This window comes from Danio rerio, chromosome 16 (assembly GCF_049306965.1).
Source record: "Danio rerio strain Tuebingen ecotype United States chromosome 16, GRCz12tu, whole genome shotgun sequence".
Taxonomy (NCBI): Eukaryota; Metazoa; Chordata; class Actinopteri; order Cypriniformes; family Danionidae; genus Danio; species Danio rerio.
The window spans coordinates 40434607-40456070 of NC_133191.1; the positions used below are offsets into that span (position 1 = coordinate 40434607).

At 34.2% G+C, this 21464-nt stretch overlaps 2 protein-coding genes across 8 annotated transcripts in view; one reads left to right on the top strand and one right to left on the bottom strand.

Moving 5' to 3' along the window:
- LOC141378258 (serine/threonine-protein kinase pim-2-like) overlaps positions 1-21464 on the bottom strand; it is an 82041-nt gene that overhangs the window by 22842 nt on the left and 37735 nt on the right. The window lies entirely within an intron of this gene.
- LOC141378251 (uncharacterized) overlaps positions 1-21464 on the top strand; it is a 62395-nt gene that overhangs the window by 16161 nt on the left and 24770 nt on the right. The window contains exons 4-8 of one of the 2 annotated variants that reach the window (XM_073926305.1): positions 155-325; positions 487-1009; positions 1170-1314; positions 1418-1651; positions 1736-1839. The gene's annotated coding sequence lies outside the window, so the exon portion shown is untranslated. Of the gene's footprint in view, positions 1-154; positions 326-486; positions 1010-1169; positions 1315-1417; positions 1652-1735; positions 1840-17428; positions 17493-18013; positions 18102-18232; positions 18381-21464 lie in introns of those variants that run through there. The other variant, XM_073926306.1, reaches the window with a different exon arrangement.

Here is a 21464-nt window from a genome sequence, read left to right on the forward strand (position 1 = left end):
CTTTAAATACCTAGCTAAATTGATACTAAAATGCTTTAAGGTTAACGGTAAATGATAAAGTTTACCTCACATTAAACTTGTCTTATTTAAATGTCCTTATCCTTGGCTGCATTAACAGTTTAGCTTTCAAGTTTTCTTCACATTAATGTTATAGTCTGCTCCTGCTGACCCTGGAATTAGGATACCATCAAGTGATGATCCATTGCACTGGCAGAAAAATGAACAAGGAAAGGAAAGATGAATGCCACAGGGCCGTTACAAATTTTATTGTTAAAAGTTTGCTGCCTTTTTCTCCTGTGGAGGCTTCATGGTGGAGCTAAGAACAGTAAGCTGTAAATGATGTTGTAATATTATTACCATTAAGGCTGTTGGCCATGTTTGTAGGTAGTCTCTTAACCTAGATAATTTTTAAATCTTTTTATAGTAAGCAACAATGATAAAATAATGCTAATGTTACTTTTTTGTGTTTGATGATGTCAAATATAGGGAGATGATAAGCACTTTAAACCCCAGATATTAGTCCCCCAGCCGAGACATGCTCTCAAATACCCTCATACCTGCAGTTGAAAAAGAAAATATCAAGAAAGAGTTGCAAGATGTGAGAGATGTGGCTGTGACTGCTGATGGCTGGATCAGCATTGCACAGGACCACTACCTGACAGTGTCACTTCACTTTGTCAGAGAGGGTTCCATGAAAGACATACAAGGGCAGTATACACATCCCAGACAGGGGACATTTTAGCAGAAGAGATAAGAGATATTCTTGATGAATTTAATATAAAGGATAGAGTAGTTGCTGTGACAATGCAGCAAACATGGATGTAGCAGTAAAAAGAGATGAGTATTAAAAAAATTGGCTGCTTTGCTCACACTCTCAATATTGCTGCTCAGAAGCTTTCCACAATTACCTCAGTCTCACAGTGGGCAGGAAGGATCAGAGCAATGGTGGTGTGGCTGAAAAGATCCACCCTGGCTAAACCTATCCTTAAAGAGAAGCAGCATCTTCTCGGTAGGTAGAAATCAGAATAGTTGAACCTTAGTGCAAAACTCTTTGTCCAAATAGTTAATAAAAATCCTTTGCTAAATCATGCAGTAAAACATTTCTGCAAATAAACAGCCACTTTGATAACCACACAAACACAAACATAAATTTCTCTTTCCCATTTTAGGTCTTCCAGAACATGCTGTCATCCTTGATGTGAAAACAAGGTGGAATAGCTTATTCCTCATGGTGGAGCGATTCCTAGAGCAGTTCCCTGCCTTCCAGGCCACCTCCATGGACCATCGTCTTAAGAAATTAATGGACAAGGACAGGTAAAAACTCTGTTCTCATTTTAAATGCTTATTCAATTTTCAGTGTAAACGATTTTGCTCATGAATCTATAGTCCAGCTAATGAATCTGATCATATTTTACAGACTGCAGAGAATTTCTGATGAGGATTTTAGAAAAGCAGAAGAGTTTGTCAAAATTACAAAGATACTTTACACTTCAACCCTCTGCGTCTCTGCTGAAAGGAGCCAAAACTTGGGTCAGATTCTGCCTATCTTAAATAAGCTCCAGCACCACTTCACAGTGAATAAAGAGGACTCCTCCTTCACAAAGACCATCAAGGACACTATCTGGAATGACCTCTCAAAAAGATACCAGGGGTGCAGTGTAATCCTGCTGAATTTGCTCTTGTTTTCATTAGAATTATTCAGTGATTGACTCAGTGTTTTTGTCTTGAATATCAGATGGATGAGAGGGCACAGCCTTGCATCCCAGATTCAAGTCAAAAGTGACAAATGAAGTGTGGACCAGACTGAAGGAGGAGCTAATGAAAAGGACCTTAGAACAGGTGTTACTTCATATTGGTAATATTCTACTTCACTTGAATTGTAGATCAATATGTGTTGTGGTAAATATTGACTTCTCATTAATTACAAATTATCAGACCAGAGGTTTTGAATATCAGAAAATAGACTTTATTCTCCATAATAAAGCCGAGAAAGAGCAGAGCAGACCCCAGAGCTTTCTGAAGTCTCTCCTGGACACCTTCTAAAGTTTCAGTGTGTTTGTTACAATTTTTATAAAGGATTATTTGACACACCCCTAAGTCTCTTTTTAACTCTTGACCATTTTTGAATAGGTTTTTAGTCTAAGGGGTCCTGCTTTTCTTGGCTCTCAGCCCACTAGCTCATGTCAACAGAGATGTTACAGGTCTATGTCAGTAAAGTATAGATGCAACTTATGCAAAGGAACTAAGTGTTTACATACATTGTCATGATAGGATAATAACTTGATAATATGTTACTCATTCTAACTTCTGACACATATAGCTTCATACAAGTATTTAACATAAATAATCAGTGCTTTACATATTCAGTTATTCTACACAATCAGTCACTCAGCCTTCTCCTAGTGTTGCTCCTGTGCAGGCATACTCATCTTACACAGACATATCACTGTATTTTTAACACAGGCTGGCATGTTTGCTGCAAACACTACATACATTTTGAGAAGAGAAAATTAACTGCTTTACACTTAGAAAATACTTCATACAGAGAGAATAAAATCTTCTTCAATCCCTCCTCTTAAGACTTTAGTCTTAATATTATTGTCTTTTAACCCCAAAGTGCAATTTCATAATCCAGTTCTCTTAATTACCTCTATCTAGTGACTGATATTAGCCACATAGCTGTTATCAATTGACTAGATTATGCCACTGTACTTTGACAGAAGTCCAGCCAAACATCTTCCCTTTTACTTTTGATTTGAAGGAAGTAAAAGACTGTACTCTGTTTTTCTCTTAACACATCAAAGACAACAATGTTTTAAGCATAAGTATTCAGTTGGTTCAGTGCTAGCTGCTAGTTTTCACACTCATGTAGAATATACTGAAGTGATATTATATATAGGTACCATGAAAGCAATATGCAAACAAAATCAATATGCAAACGTAAAAAGCATCAAATGTTGATCTTGATCTTTGCTCATCCTTGTTTCTCTTATTCCAAGCTATCAGCATCTTCATTAGACTTTGAAAAGTTGTTAATGGAGATGTGTGGTTGAGAGTCTGAGTTCTGAAATCTGCAGTTGTGCATTCATCATCCCTTGACTTGTGGCACTTCTGTATGTGGTATTCAGGCACATTATCAGAATCACTCTTTTCTTTGTTCTGATAAACTCTTGCTTCCACACGTGGCACTTAGTAGTTTAGAGCTTTGGAATATTCAGGCTCCTCTGTTTCCAGTCAGCTTTCCCTTGCTGGAGTTGTTCCCTTTTGCTCCTTTGAGGCATTGGTACCTCATCAATGGCATCCACTTTGGCAGCTGTTGGATTTGCCCTCATCCAGATATGGTCCTTTCCTCCTGAGCTCTCCAGAGCATCCACAGATAGACTCGATCAGCTGGACCAATTGGACCTTATATCTCTGCTCTCTCACATGGCTCCTTTCTGGTTTCCTGCACAGATATCGCTATGCACATGGCAATTAATTGTTTCTTTATTAAAGTCCCTACTGCATTAGACATCTTTGCAAACCATTCCAAGAGGTTATGTGCAAGGTTATAGGTGAGATTATATGCCAGGTTTTATGCAAAGTTTCATGTGGTTTCTTGCAAGGGTCATGCTGTTTCTTGCAAGGTTTCTTTCAAGGTTTCTTTCAAGGGTCGACCCAATAGCAGTTCATGCAATGCGGTGTTAGATGCTTGTTTCTGTCAGTTTCCATGCCATCACTCACCAATGCACTTGTTAACACATTAATCCCATTAAGTTTATTATTTTCACATATTTCATTGAGGGTTGGTCTTGATGGATCATCTTCATCTCTTTCAGCCATTTCTGGTAACTGAGCATAATACAATTACTCTCTCTTTTGTTTTATTCATAATTTTTCATACTCCTTTAGATGTTTTTATTTATTTATCACTCATTAACTTCATGATTACTTTATGAATGCAAACCCATTATGAACTTATTTCTGAAGGCATTTCAAAATTTAGGAAATACTTCTCTTGTCACAGATGTAATAAATATCCCTGCTTCATAATCTGCTCCTGATGCTACCTCTAATCATCTACTCATCATAGTTTCTCAACTGTGCTTGTTTACAGAATTATTCTCTATCCAGTCAACACTAAAAACAGTCATCATCTCACTGTTTGGAGCAATGGTCTCCAGTCAAGTCTTTTAATTGAACTAGAGCTCTGTGAAGCTGTAGATAATTCAATCATCCACATATTGTGACAGTGTCCATACAATGATCTTCTCCCTTATTATAACCCTTTATGCATTCTGGTGTATACAGTATATGCTAGTCATCAAGCTACACGAGTACAAATAAGTTTCTACCCTCCTCTGATAGTTACCTAAAAAAAACTCAATAGAAATCAAACCACTTAAAATATTTACCATCCAAAAGGACATACAGATGTTACTACTTCAATGTGTTCCTTGTGCCGCCATTCATACCGCGGCGACGGCGGTACTTGATGCGCCAGCAGCATTTGACCGCTGGGTGGCACTTTAACCACAGATATTCAGCTTTGCCTTTTCACAATGCTAAACAGACTGTTCTGTAGGCGTAGCTTACTGTATGTGATGTGATGTGTTCAATTAAAATATAATTTTAATTTAGTTTTTCTGGTAATAGACATGCTCTTACACTATACTATGCTGTAGAAAAGATACATGGTGAGAAGTCAAAAAGCAAATATAAGAATTAAGTTATTAGCCTTCAGTGCCCGATTAAATTGCGTTGGGGTGAAAATAATGTTTTGATTTCTTTGACTATCATGGCAATGTTATAATCTCAAATCTTAAACGTGCGCATATAAAAAACAGCAAAATAATATAGATTATCCTGCCGGTAGAGCACATCACCTCACAGTTGTGAACTTGCGATCACCTCAACTTACATTTAAATTTTGTTTACCTGGTTTATTGTAAACTTATTAAGTGCAAAGAGGATTCGTTTTGGAAAATAGAATTGAAGAAATGAAAGACAACTAAAATGAAAGCACAAAAATTCAGTACAAATAATTAGTCTTAAATAAATAAATAAATAAATAAATAAATAAAGCAGTCTTTTAGTCTAAATATAGAGAGATGTAGTGTTTGCTGTTTTGATAGAACTAAGACTAGACATGTTCATTTATATTTTTAATTTACGTTTTTATTTACATTTTCGTTGTTGATTATAATTACGATCTCATTTTATGTTTCAATTATAGTACATAATAATAAACGAATAATGAAAATAAATGAATAATGAAAATAGGACATAAATTAAGTCTGGCAGGTTTATTTTTAATAATTTAGTTTCAGTTCCGTTTTTTGTTTCAAAACGTCAATGTTCTGCTTTAAAGTATAACTGTTGTTTTGTTTTGTTTTTTTACTTAATGGCTCAGTATGTTTTGTATTTTAATTTCATATTCAGTCACCTTGCATATGCGTGTGAAATATAATGCCGCATAACCGCGGAAAAAGAAGAAAAGGCTGTCAGTTAAAGCTAATTAATCAAAATTAGCTATATTAAAATACAGCATTTATGTTAATACAGGCAGAGTGTGAACAAACTAAGGCTAAGCTATGTGCTTGCCTTTTAATGCATTTAAAAATATTTGCGGCCTTTTTATAGGCTACAGGCAACTGGTGTATAATAATGTTTTTTTTTTTTTTTTTTTTTGTATGGTAAAGGACAATGCACATTATGTTATTGATGTAAACTTAGGCTAAAACTTACCATTGATAAACGTGACCTACCTCAAGCAGATCACTTAAAGTGTAATAAAAATAATGTTGCCGCAGGACATAACTGAAGTCCCGCAAGTTTATTTTTAATAATTTAGTTTCAGTACTATTAATTTTTTTCTCAAAACATCAATAGCACCTTCAATAATCTAAACATTAAAGATGGACCGCAAGATGTGTTGAGTGGCTATGTGGTGAAGAACGATGGCAAAGCTAAGTGTGATTATTGTAATAAACTAATAAGTTATAAAGCAGAGTCCCGACCAACAGGACTAAGCATATGCGGTTGGCTCATTCTTCACGAATATAGAATTAAAATAATGGCGCGTTAGGTTCATTGTGCATCCCGCAGGTGCAACCAACAAGGGTTGTGCATTTGAGTTTAACTTTTTGAGCGTTATAAGCAACTCGTTGTTAGTTTTTATTTAAATATATCGAGCCGAAACTAAGCAGCGCATTCTCTCCGCCTCCTCGTTTATAACCAGCTGGACACGCCACTGAAGCAGGAGAGACACTCCGTCGTTCATAATCTTAGCTGATGTGTCGGACTCGAAAGAATAATTCAAAGAGGAATGTTCTTTTAACAGTCCCGATATGTTCAATCTTTTTTTCCCTGTCATTTCTCTTCAGCAAATTATATTTTTAAAGCTGCTTGATTCTTTTAAAACCAAAAGCAGACCCCGGTAATTGGTGTTTTTTCATAAGATACTCCTTTATGAATGTTTTAATTTATGAGTAGTCTTTAATGTGCTTTTTAATAGTTTTATTTTATTCATAGCAGCACCTAAAAGCGAATTTATCCTCAAAACGTGGCATGAGAGCGATGCATGTCATGTGTCGCATATTGCCTTTTTTTCTGATCTTTTTGCATAAAGGTTTTAATCAAAAGACAGGTAATTTAATTACTTTCGATGTGCTAAAATATTTGTTAAATAAATGTTATTTCAAAAAAAGCATATGCAATGTGCTCTGACAGGTAAAATCCGATTCTTTCTCTCTTTCAAGTTCAAAGCAAATTTGAATGCCAAAGGATTTTAGATATGCATATACAAGACTAATAACATCAACAAATTAATAAAATAAGTAGCAAATGAGAAATAAATGACAGACAAGTTGATAAAAACAGACATTATCTCTAATTATCAGAATTGCAAGATTAAAACAGCTGAATATAGGCCTAAAATGATCTAGAAAGCAACTACTGCGCGCTGATATTTATTCTTCTTTTTTTCCGAATAACGAACAATTTCAACCGCGGGGAGATACCGACAGCTTGATTTGCAGTATTTTCTAACATGTTAGAAGCGGGCAGCGGACATCAGCTAGCCGTAAAGACGGGCCGGCACAAAAAAAACATGGCTGCCGGTGGAGAAGCGGCTGTGCCCTCAGCAGCTGATTGAGACGGAGCTGCATATCCTAACTGAGTGCACTAAATACTCCGAGATCCGGGAGAAATTCTACCCGATAATCCAACACATACAAAACAACTTTGAGTCCCTGTCGAACAGAACCCATCTTACTGGGGGAGTGTGTGTGCTGCTGTGTGTTCACCCAACAATACCCGCTCCTGTCTCCAACACACAAATACTGGAACTCTTTATGTGGACTTACTTTTGATAATAGGCTACTATTATTACCTTTATCCTGTTTAATGTTATCAAAAATCTATTTTTATTATTATTTTTTTTATTCTATTTTTATTTTTATTAATCTTTTTTTATTATATGTTATTTTCATATTTGTTTTCACTACTGCCCTTTTTGCACTCTCTTGTTTGTGAGACGCGCACTGCTTTGGCAAAACGAATGTACAGTTACTTGTCATGCCAATAAAGCACCTCAAATGTGAAAATAGCCTAGGCAACAAATAACAAATAATAGTCTAATAATAACAAAAAATGCCCTTTTCATTTTCATACAATAGGCCTATGTGTGGGTTTTGACAATATGTGTTTAATTAAGCTATAAAGATCAGATGAAATGCATAGTGAAATATGAAATAAATGTCTCTTTTGCTGAAAATTTAATTAATCTATATATTTATTATTTTAAAAATCAACTCATTTTTGCCCAGAGAAAGAGGCGCGCGGCACTAGCGGACATGGGGTGCTTTTTCAAAAAAAGACGTACAGTAACTTGCAGCTGAACTATGCACAGTTTGGGGAAAAAAGGATATAGTGATGCATGTCCCCCAAAACCCCTAGTTTCTCTGTCGCAGATCCATCATTTGAAGGCAATTCAAATGTACCATCTCTAAAAATAAAAAAGACCGCTTACGCGGCATTTGTGTTTATTATTACCATATTTTTATTTTATTATTATTAATTTATTCATTCATTCATCATTCATTATTTTTTTTTCGGTTTAGTCCCTTTATTAGTCTGTGATCGCCACAGCGGAATGAACCGTCAACTTATCCAGCATTTGTTTTACGCAGTGGATGGCAGGAGGGCCAGCTGGGGCTTCGGGACGGAGTAAAAGGAAAGGCGGAATTTGCCCCGAGTCTGGGAAAGATGGCTTGCCGTAATTACACTAGTTTTTCTATCGCACACATGTGCCAAACACATAAACAAATAAATAAAAAAGGAAAAGAAAACATCTAGACTTATAGGCTGAGGTCTTTTTGCTTATAATCGCCCTTATGTTTCCGTTTTAAATGTAAGGCTGTTGCATAGAATAATACAATTTTAATGTATAAGTGATTTTGCTGCGTCCCCCTTGATGTTTCAATAACGCATAATAATCTACACAAAGACACAGCAGACATAAAGGTTGTGTATGAGAGACCGAGCAAAAGAGCGCTCTCTTCACAGCTCTGTTGATGCTGCTAGCGGCTTCTTTCTTTTTGTTATTTATTTTGCAGATAATACACCATATGAATACAACAGAAAGACATAAAACTTTACAAATTACCTTTTGTAGACTCAAAACAAGTGTCATATCTTGATAAGCCTCAGCCACATTGAAATATAATTTAAAGAATTACATTATCGGATATAATAAAATCGCATTAAATAAATAAACCAATATAAAACAAGCAAAATCAAGCTATAACAGTTTAGGTAGGCCTATATAGCCTACATAAATAAAACCGTTAAAGCCAAATCAAACTTTTATTTTACAAGATATTTTCTTTTAAAAGATTTTAGATATTTTCTAAAAACAATAAACACCAGAGAAGGTTTAGAATATTATTTATAAAGTATTTGGATATGATGATAATAATCAAATTGTGCAAACAGAACATTTTTGGGAACACGTTTCAGGTCTCTCCAGTGCATTTGGGCTGAATGTTTGACTGTGTCTAAATGAGGATGTTATAAAATACATTTTCTACCGAGTTATTAACGGATGCACGATTCCAACAGTCGGGGGACGTTCTGGGGGCTGGGTTTGCGTTACGCGATGCGAGCTATAGACCGACAGTGGAAATGCGACATGATTTCGGTCTCACTGATGCCCATTAACACCTGAAAGACAAGCTTTTGGTTATGAGATGGGGGAAGGGGTATGTCTCCACCCTCAAGTGTTTTCCACAAACATGGTTACACAAAATCCAAAACTCCCGAGGACGGATGGTGTAACCGTAGCAAAACCTATGCGTTTTAAAACCAAACCGCATTAAATATGGGGCCTTATGAAAATGAATGTTTCTATGCACAGCAACTTCTGGACTGAACTACTTGTTATTTAAAATATCTGTATTACGCTCTAGCATTCGCCAAAACGAATTTGTACATAAAAACACCGAACATAGCCTAGCTGAATAGGGTGTTGCCTGCTGAGCCATGACAGCAGCAGACAATTCCGCACGACCATAAAGCCTTCACCCGACAGTTATTTTCTAATATTCACAACGCGAGCCACAACAATAGACATGCCATGCCCATCATCCTTACAGACAACTTCGCTTTAAACTGTATTAAGGTCCCATTTACACTGCACAGCAGTTTTATATAAAACCTTAATGATACATATAACAGGCTACATTTTGATGGTGAAATAACCTTTTAAACGATGGCTTTTTATTTCAGTATTCAAACATTAAATAACGAATGCATCAAGTGAAATAACGAATATGCAAAAATACATGTATATAAATATAAAGGACTATTACAATTAGCAAAATGCTGCTCTATTTATCTTTGCATTTTTATAATTTTATTATTGTTATTTTTAATATTTTGAATTAATTAAAGCTATAGACAATACTGCTTGACATTTTAGAAAATGTTTTGCGTATACCCAGTGCCGAGAACAAACAAACAAAAGCACATGGCTTGTTAATCAATTTAATCAAGCTCTAGCCACGAATAAAATAATAGACTATTATTTTAATATTTTAGACGACGGGTTAGTAATTATACTATAAATGGTTATGTTCAGATCAATGAAATAATAACTTTAATAATTCTGCTTTGCATTTTTTTATGCATTACTAACATCACTAAACCATACATTTGTTTTATAAGTTAACCAAATATTTGCAGAGATTCAGCAGTTTTTTTTCTGACGCGTTTGCCAGTCATGCCAGTCAGTGAAAAAAAAGTAACCGTGGCCCCGTTTGCAGGTATTCAGATTCGATTTTATTAATCTGATTCAACTTTTATTATTTACAGGACATAAAAATGCAATTAAAAGTTTCAAATCAATGTGCATTGTCCTTTACCATACAAATAAAAAAAAAAAAAACATTGTTATACACCATAGCCTGTAGCCTATAAAATGGCCGCAAATCTTTTTAAATGCATTAAAAAGCAAGCGCATATTAGCCGTACCTTGAGTTTGTTCACATTCTGCCTGTATTAACATGCATGCTGTATTTTAATATAGCTTATTTCGATGAATTAGCTCTAACTGACAGCTTTTTCTTCTTTTTCAGCGGTTATGCTTGCATTATATTTCACACGCATATGCAAGGTGACTGAAATTGAAATTCAAATACAAAACATACTGAGCCATTAAGTAAAAAAACAAAACAAAACAACAGTTATAGCTACTTTAAAGGAGAACATTGACGTTTTGAAAAAAAAAAAAAACTGAACTGAAACTAAATTATTAAAAAATAAACCTGCTAGACTTAATTTATGTCCTGCGGCAAAAAATATTTTTATTATAATCTGCTTAAAATAGGTCAATTTATTTATTTATTTATTTTTTGCTTTTGATGAAGCTGCATTCAACTTAAGCTCAATGTCGGCAATGTCTTTAAATAAATAATATATCTAGGCCTATTTTCATTATTCATTAATTTTCATTATTCGTTTATTATTATCTACAATTGTTGAGACATAAAATGAGATAGTAAACTATATACAACAACGAAAATGTAAGTAAAAACAGAAATAAAAACATAAATGAAAAAGTCTTGTCTTAGTCCTGTCAAAATAGCAAACACTGAACATCTCTCTATATTTAGGTTAAAAGACAGCTTTATTCATTTATTTATTTATTTATTTATTTATTTATTTAAGACTACTTATTTGTACTGAATGTTTATGCTTTTATTTTAGTTGCAAAAATATCAGAAATTGATCTCGCACGCGCAGGGAAAAAAGGCAATTATGCCACACATGACTTGCATCGCTCTCATGCCAAGTTTTGAGGATAAATTCGCATTTAGATGCTGCTTGAAATAAAATAAAACTATCAAAAAGCACATTAAAGACTTTAATAAAAAATTAAAACATTCATAAAGGAGTATCTTATGGAAAAACACCACGGGCTCTGCTTTCGGTTTTAAAAGAATCAAGCAGCTTTAAAAATATATATAATTTGCTGAAGAGAAATGACACGAAAAAAAAATAAATAAAAAGATTAAACATATCGGGACTGTTAAAAGAAAATTCCTCTTTGATATATTCATTCGACTCCGATACATCAGCTAAGATTATGAATGACGGAGTGTCTCTCCTGCTTCAGCAGCGTGTCCCGCTGGTTAAACGATGAGGCGGAGAGAATGCGCTGCTTTGTGAACCTAACGCGCCATTATTTTAATTCTATATTCGTGAAGAATGAGCCAACCGCATATGCTTAGTCCTGTTGGTCGGGACTCTGCTTTATAACTTAGTTTATTACAATAATCACACTTAGCTTTGCCATCGTTCTTCACATGTTGCCACTCGGCACATCTTGCGCTCCATCTTTAAACAAATGTTTACATTATTGAGGTGCTCTCCGGCGGCGAAGTTTCTGGCAGAGTAGCGAGTGAAAAAATGTGCTTGCAGAAATTGGAATCAAAATTTAAATTATATAACAAGCATCGTATTCTTTCTAATCCTCGCCCAGTTTTAATACAAGTTGTGTTTTTTATATTTGTGGCTGTGAAGTTTATTAAGAATATATATATATATATATATAGCCTACTTTATTTTTTTTTATACTTTAAGTGATCTGCTTGAGGTAGGTCACGTTTATCAATGGTAAGTTTTAGCCTAAGTTTACATCAATAACATAATGTGCATTGTCCTTTACCATACAAAAAAGAAAAAAAAAACATTATTATACATAGTTGCCTGTAGCCTATAAAAAGGCCGCAAATGCATTAAAAGGCAAGCGCATATCTTAGCCTTGAGTTTGTTCACACTCTGCCAGTATTAACATAAATGCTGTATTTTAATATAGCTAATTTTGATGAATTAGCTCTAACCTTTGACAGCTTTTTCTTCTTTTTCCGCGGTTATGCGGCATTATATTTCACACACATATGCAAGGTGACTGAATATGAAGTTAAAATACAAAACATACTGAGCCATAAGTAAAAAAAAAAAAAAAAAAAAAAAACTGAACAGAACTGAAACTAAATTATTAAAAATAAAATAATATATAAATATATATAATATATAAAAATATTTTTATTATACTTTTAGTGATCTGCTTAAGGTAGGTCAATTTATTTTTCTCAGTGTTTCACGTACTGTACGGCAATGTCTTTAAATAAATAATTTATTTAGGCCTATTTTCATTATTCATTTATTTTCATTATTCGTTTATTATTCGTTTATGTACAATTGTTATGGCATAAATGAGATAGTAAAATATAATCAACAACGAAAATGGAAATAAAAACAGAAATAAAACATAAATGAAAATGTCTTGTCTTAGTCCTATCAAAATAGCAAACACTGAACATCTTTCTATATTCAGGCTGCTTTATTTATTTATTTAAGACTACTTATTTGTACTAAATGTTTGTGCTTTCATTTTAGTTGTCTTTACTTCTTCAATTCTATTTTCCAAAACAAATCCTCTTTGCACTTAAAAAGTTTACAATAAAGCGTGTTAACAAATTTTAAATGATTAATGAAGGAATTATAATGCTTTGACTTATTGTTTAATATCATTTACAAGCACAGTAGCTGTATGGGCTATTTCTGTCCGTTCGCATCCCGTCCCTTTGCGCCCCCTGGCGGCTCATTCACAAACTGCGGTCATACACTAAAAACAGAGCGGCACCTATTTCAAACGGCGGCGGTACAAGCCGCGGCGTTAATAGCCACTTTGAACTCTCACCTACTGTATCTTCACATACAATATAAACTTCAGCTGGAAAATCTTCTCCTATTGATTTTCTTAAATCATAACCTAAACATAATCTTGTTTTGTCTTCATATGTAATTATTGCCTTTAGATTCCATCAAAAATTATTAGTCATTTATACATTTATTACTACTTTAAATTTAAATAGAAATGTCTAGGACAGATTGTATATTACAGTCAATGTTTCTATTAATGCTCCTATTTTTACACAAACTTTTCAATAGTGTTTAATACCTATTTCTGCATCTAGTGTTTTTTCTTTCTGGGCAGATCTACATCTGATTTAATTTGAACCCTCACTGTGCTGGCTGATTTCATCTGCATCTCAGTCCTGTAATGACAATCATTTAGTTGGAATTTGACACTTCTTTCCTTTACTAATTTATTTTCTGATATATATATTAATTCCTTTTTTATCTTTGAGTTATTTTCTTTTGGCTCATAATTATTTCCTAAGGCACTCCCATTAAACTAGTTGTTTATACAATTTTGATGCACTTTTTTATCAGCTGGCTAAAACTTACTGTATGCTTTGTAAATTTCTCTCTGTTTTAATTATTATTCCTTAATTTTTTTTCTAATTATTTTTCACATATGTTTTCATGTAAAATATTATCTTTTTCTTAAACACTGTTCTCTTTCAATTTTTCTCATAGCAATTTAGAACTGTTACTTTCTGACCTTATGTCCTATGAATTTATTTCAAATTGTTATTTCAATCTTTCCTTTAACTATAAATCATTTTTCTAGATTTGAATTTTTCCAGTTTTCACTATCCAATATTGATTTAGGCCATTCACAATACAATTATGTTAAGATTTTCCTTTACTTGATTTGAACTTAAATACTTAGTTCCATTCTTATTTATTCTCCAAATTATGTATTGCCTTATCAAAAAGCTTTTTCTTTAGTCACCACCCTGTATTGTAATTTATCCTTCTATGTTTAAGGAACTTTTATTAAGCCTACTGAAACTTAAACTCAAATTATTTACCATTCATCATAATATATAATTTCATCATTTAAAGTTTCACCTTAAAATTACCTTATAACACTTTTTTTTATTTTTTATTTTTTTTTATTTACAAATTTGCATGATAATAATTTCTCTAAAATTGACAGGAGTCTGATTTGATACAAGAATGGGTAGCTAAACTTTTGTTCTTAATTTTCCTTCTGTAATGCTTGAACGTAATTTGGACTAGGAGCTACTTTGAGATGGACTGTCAGGCTATCCCCCCTCGCAACCTGAGACAACTAGCTCCAGATTGGTGCAACAGTCTTTTCTATGTTGTCCTGAACTTCCTTCATATCAGGGCACAGTGTTTCCCCCTCTCTCTTTGGGCTGGCTTCTTTCTTTGACTCAGCTGATGTAAAGTTCTGGTGGAGAGTTTTTTCTTTTTGATCAGTTCATCAGTCTCTTGTTAGTGTCTCTTTTGAATGTCTCTGAACAAATGTAGCTTTTTCAGTCCTCAGTAAATCCTGGGCAAAAAGTTCATGTCAAAAGTGTCAACAGCCATTTTGCTTTGTGTTTTTTCACACACCTTTCCATTTGCCAGTATACTCAGAGATGTCTGGTAGGTACGAGACTACAGTCCCCCAAAGTTCATCCATACGTCCTCTTAATTAATATATATAGAATTTAGCTCATGACTTAATAAATTATTTTTTTCCCATTTTTTCCTTCATCAAATAAAGACTCCTTTTATCCAATTTTTTTTAATTAATTAATTTATTTATCTATTTTTGTTTGCTGTTTAACAACTTATTTTTTCTAATTCTCAATCATTTTTATCATATGTAAATATGCTTAATTTTCTATTTGTTAAATGTTCTTATAATTAATTTTTTTTTGGCTTTAGATTGTGCTTCACTTATTTTTCCTAATCTTATTCTAGTTTTTCCTCACTAGTTACATTACATCTTACACTATTTTAATTTCTCTAACATTTCCATACCTGTTTTAATTCAACAGTACTATATGGTGGCCAAATGTCTAATATACCTGTTCAAAATCCTTACTGCAATAGCTTCAAGTTCATAGTACTATTTTACCTCTACATGTTTGTTTACTTTAAGCATTTTTCCTATCTGAAATGCAATTTTTAATTCTCAATTACCTTTTAAGTACATAAAATATGAACTATATAATTTTTGAACTCACTATTATGTTCTTTCATTTCTCCTCAGTGTCTATGCTTTACATCTGACTCGCTGCTTTTACTACAAATAGCTGTTGGCTCAGATGACAGCCTGTAGCTGACTTTAAAACAAATGACAACAGTCAACTTACTCCACAACAATTTTTCATTGCACTTAAACATAATTTTATCTTTTAAAGCCGAATCTTAGTTTCTTTTAAATGTTACTGTTTTTTTCTAATTTTTATTTTATCTGTTTAATATATATATATATATATATATATATATATATATATATATATATATATATATATATATATATTAAACATCTTCTCTTTTAATTCTATTAAACAATGTTTGAACTTCTTTTTTCTCCATTTTCCTATGCTTCTTTTCCCTTTTTAAAAATTAGCATTTTTGTCTCTTAGATTTTCCTAATTCATTTTTCTTTAAACTTATTTTCCTTAAACATTTGATCATTAACTCTTCAATTAATCCATATTTATTAAAGTTTTCTCTTCTAATTCTTTATTTACTCAAATCATCAACTTATCTATTTTTATTCATACTGATTTAGTAAATTTATTTCCTGATCTATATAACTATTAATCTCCATATGTAGATATTTCTATGCTTCAATTTTTGAATTTCTTAATATTTATTAGTCTAACTTCCAGTTGCATTTTTATTAACACTTTTTATTTATTAAATCTTATTCTATCATTAATATTTTCTTATTTCATTTATCTTATTCATTACTTTATAATATTTCTATTTATTTAATACCTTATAATATATCTTTACTCTTTAGCTTCTTTCTGTCCTGTGAAACTTTTGTTCTTAAAATAGACAGATTCTTACCACTCCTGAAGCAGACCTTCTTCCAGACTGTCGACATGTCAGGAATTTCAGTCCCCTCTCTGCCTATAGTTCATACTTAAAAACACTTCAAACACACAGAGATTATTCAGAAAAATGTTTAACTCGTATATTCTTGTTTTTAGTCTGTGTCTTTCAAATGCAATATGATCTCAATTAATTTTATGAGGCTTAAACCTCCTCTGTATCACAATCTCTTCCCTCAACTGCATCACTCTCTATCTTATTGTTCATAAAATCACACAACATATGCAGTCCTTCTTTTATATTATAATATAAAACGATAATTCTTTTAAACTCACTCTTATTGCAAACATACTTCTAAACACAATCATACTTCTCACTCGTCCTAACCTCATCTCTTACACTGTGTAACCTGAACCTCACCTCTATTCTAGTCTCTCTAGATCAAAGGTGATAGCTTCTAAGCACCCCAGCAACACAGACAAATACACAACTACTTACAATTACATAAATACACCTCACTCCTCTTGAGTGACCTGTCCGAGCAGCCTCTAACCTTAGAGCTATAACCACAGAATTCTCCACTACACTCCTCTTGAGTGACCTGTTACTTCTGCTTCCGTCTTTACTGTTCTTCAGTAAAAATAGCATTTCACAGGATTTGTGCCTTTTTTCCCCCAGCCTCCTGAATAATATTATTTATTATTATTAAAACAGAACGGGTACTCCGAGGTCTTTGCGCGCTTCTCTCTATACCTTAATCTGTTTTAACTTATTAATTGTCACCACACTTTAAGAACTTCCTCTTAAAACTTAAAAATGCTCTATGCATATTCTTCATAATATTAAAAAATTTCCCAAACATGAGTAACAGTTACTAGTTAACGTTTATCCTATCCGTCAAGGCCCTCATAGGAAAACACAGATCATTTGCATGCAAATTGTTATTTTCTCCTGGTATTCAAAACCCCTTTGTTTTCCTTTTATATCTTTACTTTTTATGTTTACTTTTACTTTTTTAGTTTTACTTGTAGTTCGTTATAGCTGGAGAAACAGTTCAAGTGACTTTTTTACCGTTACAAGCAGGTCCTTGGTAGAAAAAACACAAACGTATAAGCTTAAAATTGCTTACCGTTTTTTATCGTGGCCACATATTTGTGTTTTTCCTCCAAGCCCCAGCATGTCCAGTGTCACCCGTTCGTCTCTGTCCAGCACCACGTTGGGCGCCATTTGTGGTAAATATTAACTTCTCATTAATTACAAATTATCAGACCAGAGGTTTTGAATATCAGAAAATAGACTTTCTTCTCCATAATAAAGCCGAGAAAGAGCAGAGCAGACCCCAGAGCATTCTGAAGTCTCTCCTGGACACCTTCCAAAGTCTCTCCTGCACCTTCTAAAGTTTCAGTGTGTTTGTTACAATTTTTATACAGGATTATTTGACACACCCCTAAGTCTCTTTTTAACTCTTGACCATTTTTGAATAGGTTTTTAGTCTAAGGGGTCCTGCTATTCTTTGCTCTCAGCCCACTAGCTCATGTCAACAGAGATGTTACAGGTCTATGTCAGCAAAGTGTGCAGGCATACTCATCTTACACAGACATATCACTGTATTTTTAACACAGGCTGGCATGTTTGCTGCAAACACTACATACATTTTGTGAAGAGAAAATTAACTGCTTTACACTTAGAAAATACTTCATACAGAGAGAATAGAAATCTTCTTCAGTGTGACCTAGTTTTTTATTGAATATAGACTCCGACTGAGCAGATAGAACAGGCACTTAGCAGGTAACCGAAATGACATCTCTGATGAAGACAGTGCATCTGCAACAACAGCACTAGTAAGAAAATATAAAGAAATCCTATTTTTTCCTATTTAATTTTACTTAATTCAGAAGAAAATTAACTTGTTTGAATTTATTTTTTATATAGTTTTATATTTGTCTTTATTTCTTTACTCATTTGTTAATAGAAGATTCCAAAGCTTTCTGCCTTGAGGAGCTGTTTGCTGTGGAGGACATGGCAATTGAAGCAAGAATGCAGACCAGCGTCAGCAGCACTACAGAGGAGATATAGAGATAATAAATAAGTACAGACTGCTTCCGTCTACACTGTCCTCAGTAAGTCCAGTAACCTGGTGGTGGGACATAAATGACACTCTGCCAATGCTTTCAGAATTGGCATCAAGGTATCTTTGCATGCAAGCATCATCCACAACCTCAGAGCGTACATTTTCCACTGCTGGGGACATTATCAGCCAGGAGCGGGCTTGTCTGTCTCCTGAAAAAGCAGACATGCTCATTTTTCTGAAGAAAACTGTTGAGTAATTTCAGTTGATCCTAAAAGATTAGTTCACCAAAAAATAAAAATTCTGTCATTAATTACCCTAATGTTGTTCCAAACCCATAAGATCTTTGTTTATCTTCAGAACACAAATAAAGATAATTTGGACTTAATCCAAGAGCTTTCTGATCCTCCCATAGATTTACTGGATAAGCATTTATCAATGCCCAGAAAGGAACCAAAAACATAATGTGGCGAGTAGGGTTGGGCATCGTTTGGGTTTTTTCGATACCGGTGCCTAATCGATACTTTTAAAACGATACCGGTGCCAAAACGGTGCCTGAATCGATACTTTTTAGCCCCAAAATGATAGTGGATGACTCTACAAAATAATTTTATTTGACAAAATATTTTTAAAAATAATTTTAACAGAACAATATGATTACAGTTTAAAGTAAACATAAATTCATACTGTATTACATTAATACATTTCCTTTGATCATTTGTTGGTTAGCATGAATTTAAGATTTGCATTATGAAATTACATTAGCTTACTATTAACCTGTGGGGGCGGGCAGGGGCCACGTACTTTTAGGAGCACATTTTAACATATATATCACAAAATACTTAACATTATTCATAGTCATTTTTGTTCATGCATCACTCTGCAGTCTTCATAAACAAGATAATTAAATAACTTAAACTCAAAATAATCTTCCTTGTTTATTTATTTGACAAGTAACGTTATACGGGTGTTGGAGAACACATTTCTAGCATTCAAGTACATCAAGGCACATTGCTGCACCTGTAAACTTTAACAGGCCTACAGCTGAAGTCGATTTATTTTGCCCTCCCATTCATTTACAATAATGTTTCTGAAAGTGTTTACACTGTTTCCTAAAAAATAATTATTCTGGAGTAATAATAAGTGCTATTTTTTATTGTTTATTTCGTGCATTAATAATGACCTAAACACATTGAATGACAGTAAAAATTTTACTCAATAAATGCGTTAAAAATATCAACTGATTTATATATAGTCATTCAAATGTACTTAAAACGATAAAAAACTGCAACAAACATTTATTTAGGCCCGAACTACAAAACCAAATGTAAAACAATTTTAGTATCAGTTTTGCTTAAGTTGCACGCTAGTGTTGCAGGAGAGGGGAGTGGGCGGTTTAAGACTAGCTATTTATGGGAGTTGTAGTCCATAGCGAAGTGTATTGTGGGTAGTGTAGTTCGACACGCATGCTGGATGATGTGAGCTCGCTGTGTGCTGTGCTGTGCTGCTGAAACTGAGGAAGAAAGTTTTGTTTTATGTTCACTCAAGTTATTCCACCCGAGAGCTGTTCATAACTAGATAGAATAGACATAGAGATAGATTGATCTCTGCAGCAGCTGCCGGAGAGCTGCGCGCTGCAGACGCAGCTGGTGTGAAAGGCAAACGGCTGTGTGCTGCTTCTGCTCTCCATACGCGCTGCTCATGCGCTACTTTCGCTTGTGGTGTGAAACAGGCGTAACGTCCTTGCTGCAGCACCAAAATTAGGCACTGAAATTCATACGCTGATTTAATAATGGTACGTATCGGTTACCTAGCAGGTTTCGGTACCCAATCCTAGTGGCGAGTATGCTGATGCCACGTCGCCTTGGTCCCGGATTCACCCCAGCTGTCACTTAATCAGCACGGATCGATCCCAGCTGGAGCTCATCAGCAGACACTCGTATAAGCCATCCCCAAACACAAGGAAGACGAGCTTCATTTCACTCAATAGCCGCATTTCCACTATCGGGCCAGTGCGAGCCAGGGCTTTAATCGGGCCGGGCCGGGCCAATAGCCCGGGAGGTTGAGAAATTAGACCGAAATCATGTCGCGTTTCCACTGTCGGGCTAGTAGCTCATGTCGTAAAAATTGACTTCTCATCAATTACAAATTATCAGACCAGAGGTTTTGAATATCAGAAAATAGACTTTATTCTCCATAATAAAGCCGAGAAAGAGCAGAGCAGACCCCAGAGCATTCTGAAGTCTCTGTGTTGCTCCTGTGCAGGCATACTCATCTTACACAGACATATCACTGTATTTTTAACACAGGCTGGCATGTTTGCTGCAAACACTACATACATTTTGTGAAGAGAAAATTAACTGCTTTACACTTAGAAAATACTTCATACAGAGAGAATAAAATCTTCTTCAATCCCTCCTCTTAAGACTTTAGTCTTAATATTATTGTCTTTTAACCCCAAAGTGCAATTTCATAATCCAGTTCTCTTAATTACCTCTATCTAGTGACTGATATTAGCCACATAGCTGTTATCAATTGACTAGATTATGCCACTGTACTTTGACAGAAGTCCAGCCAAACATCTCCCCTTTCTTTTTTGATTTGAAGGAAGTAAAAGACTGTACTCTCTTTTTCTCTTAACACATCAAAGACAACAATGTTTTAAGCATAAGTATTCAGTTGGTTCAGTGCTAGCTGCTAGTTTTCACACTCATGTAGAATATACTGAAGTGATATTATATATAGGTACCATGAAAGCAATATGCAAACAAAATCAATATGCAAATGTAAAAAGCATCAAATGTTGATCTTGATCTTTCCTCATCCTTGTTTCTCTTCTTCTGAGCTATCAGCATCTTCACTTGACTTTAATAGATGTTAATGGAGATGTGTGGTTGAGAGTCTGAGTTCTGGAATCTGCAGTTGTGCATTCATCATCCCTTGATTTGTGACACTTCTGTATGTGGTATTCAGGCACATTATCAGAATCACTCTTTTCTTTGCTCTGATAAACTCTTGCTTCCACACGTGGCACTTAGTAGTTAAGAGCTTTGGAATATTCAGGCTCCTCTGTTTCCAGTCAGCTTTCCTTTGCTGGAGTTGTTCCCTTTCGCTCCTTTGAGGCATTGGTAACTCA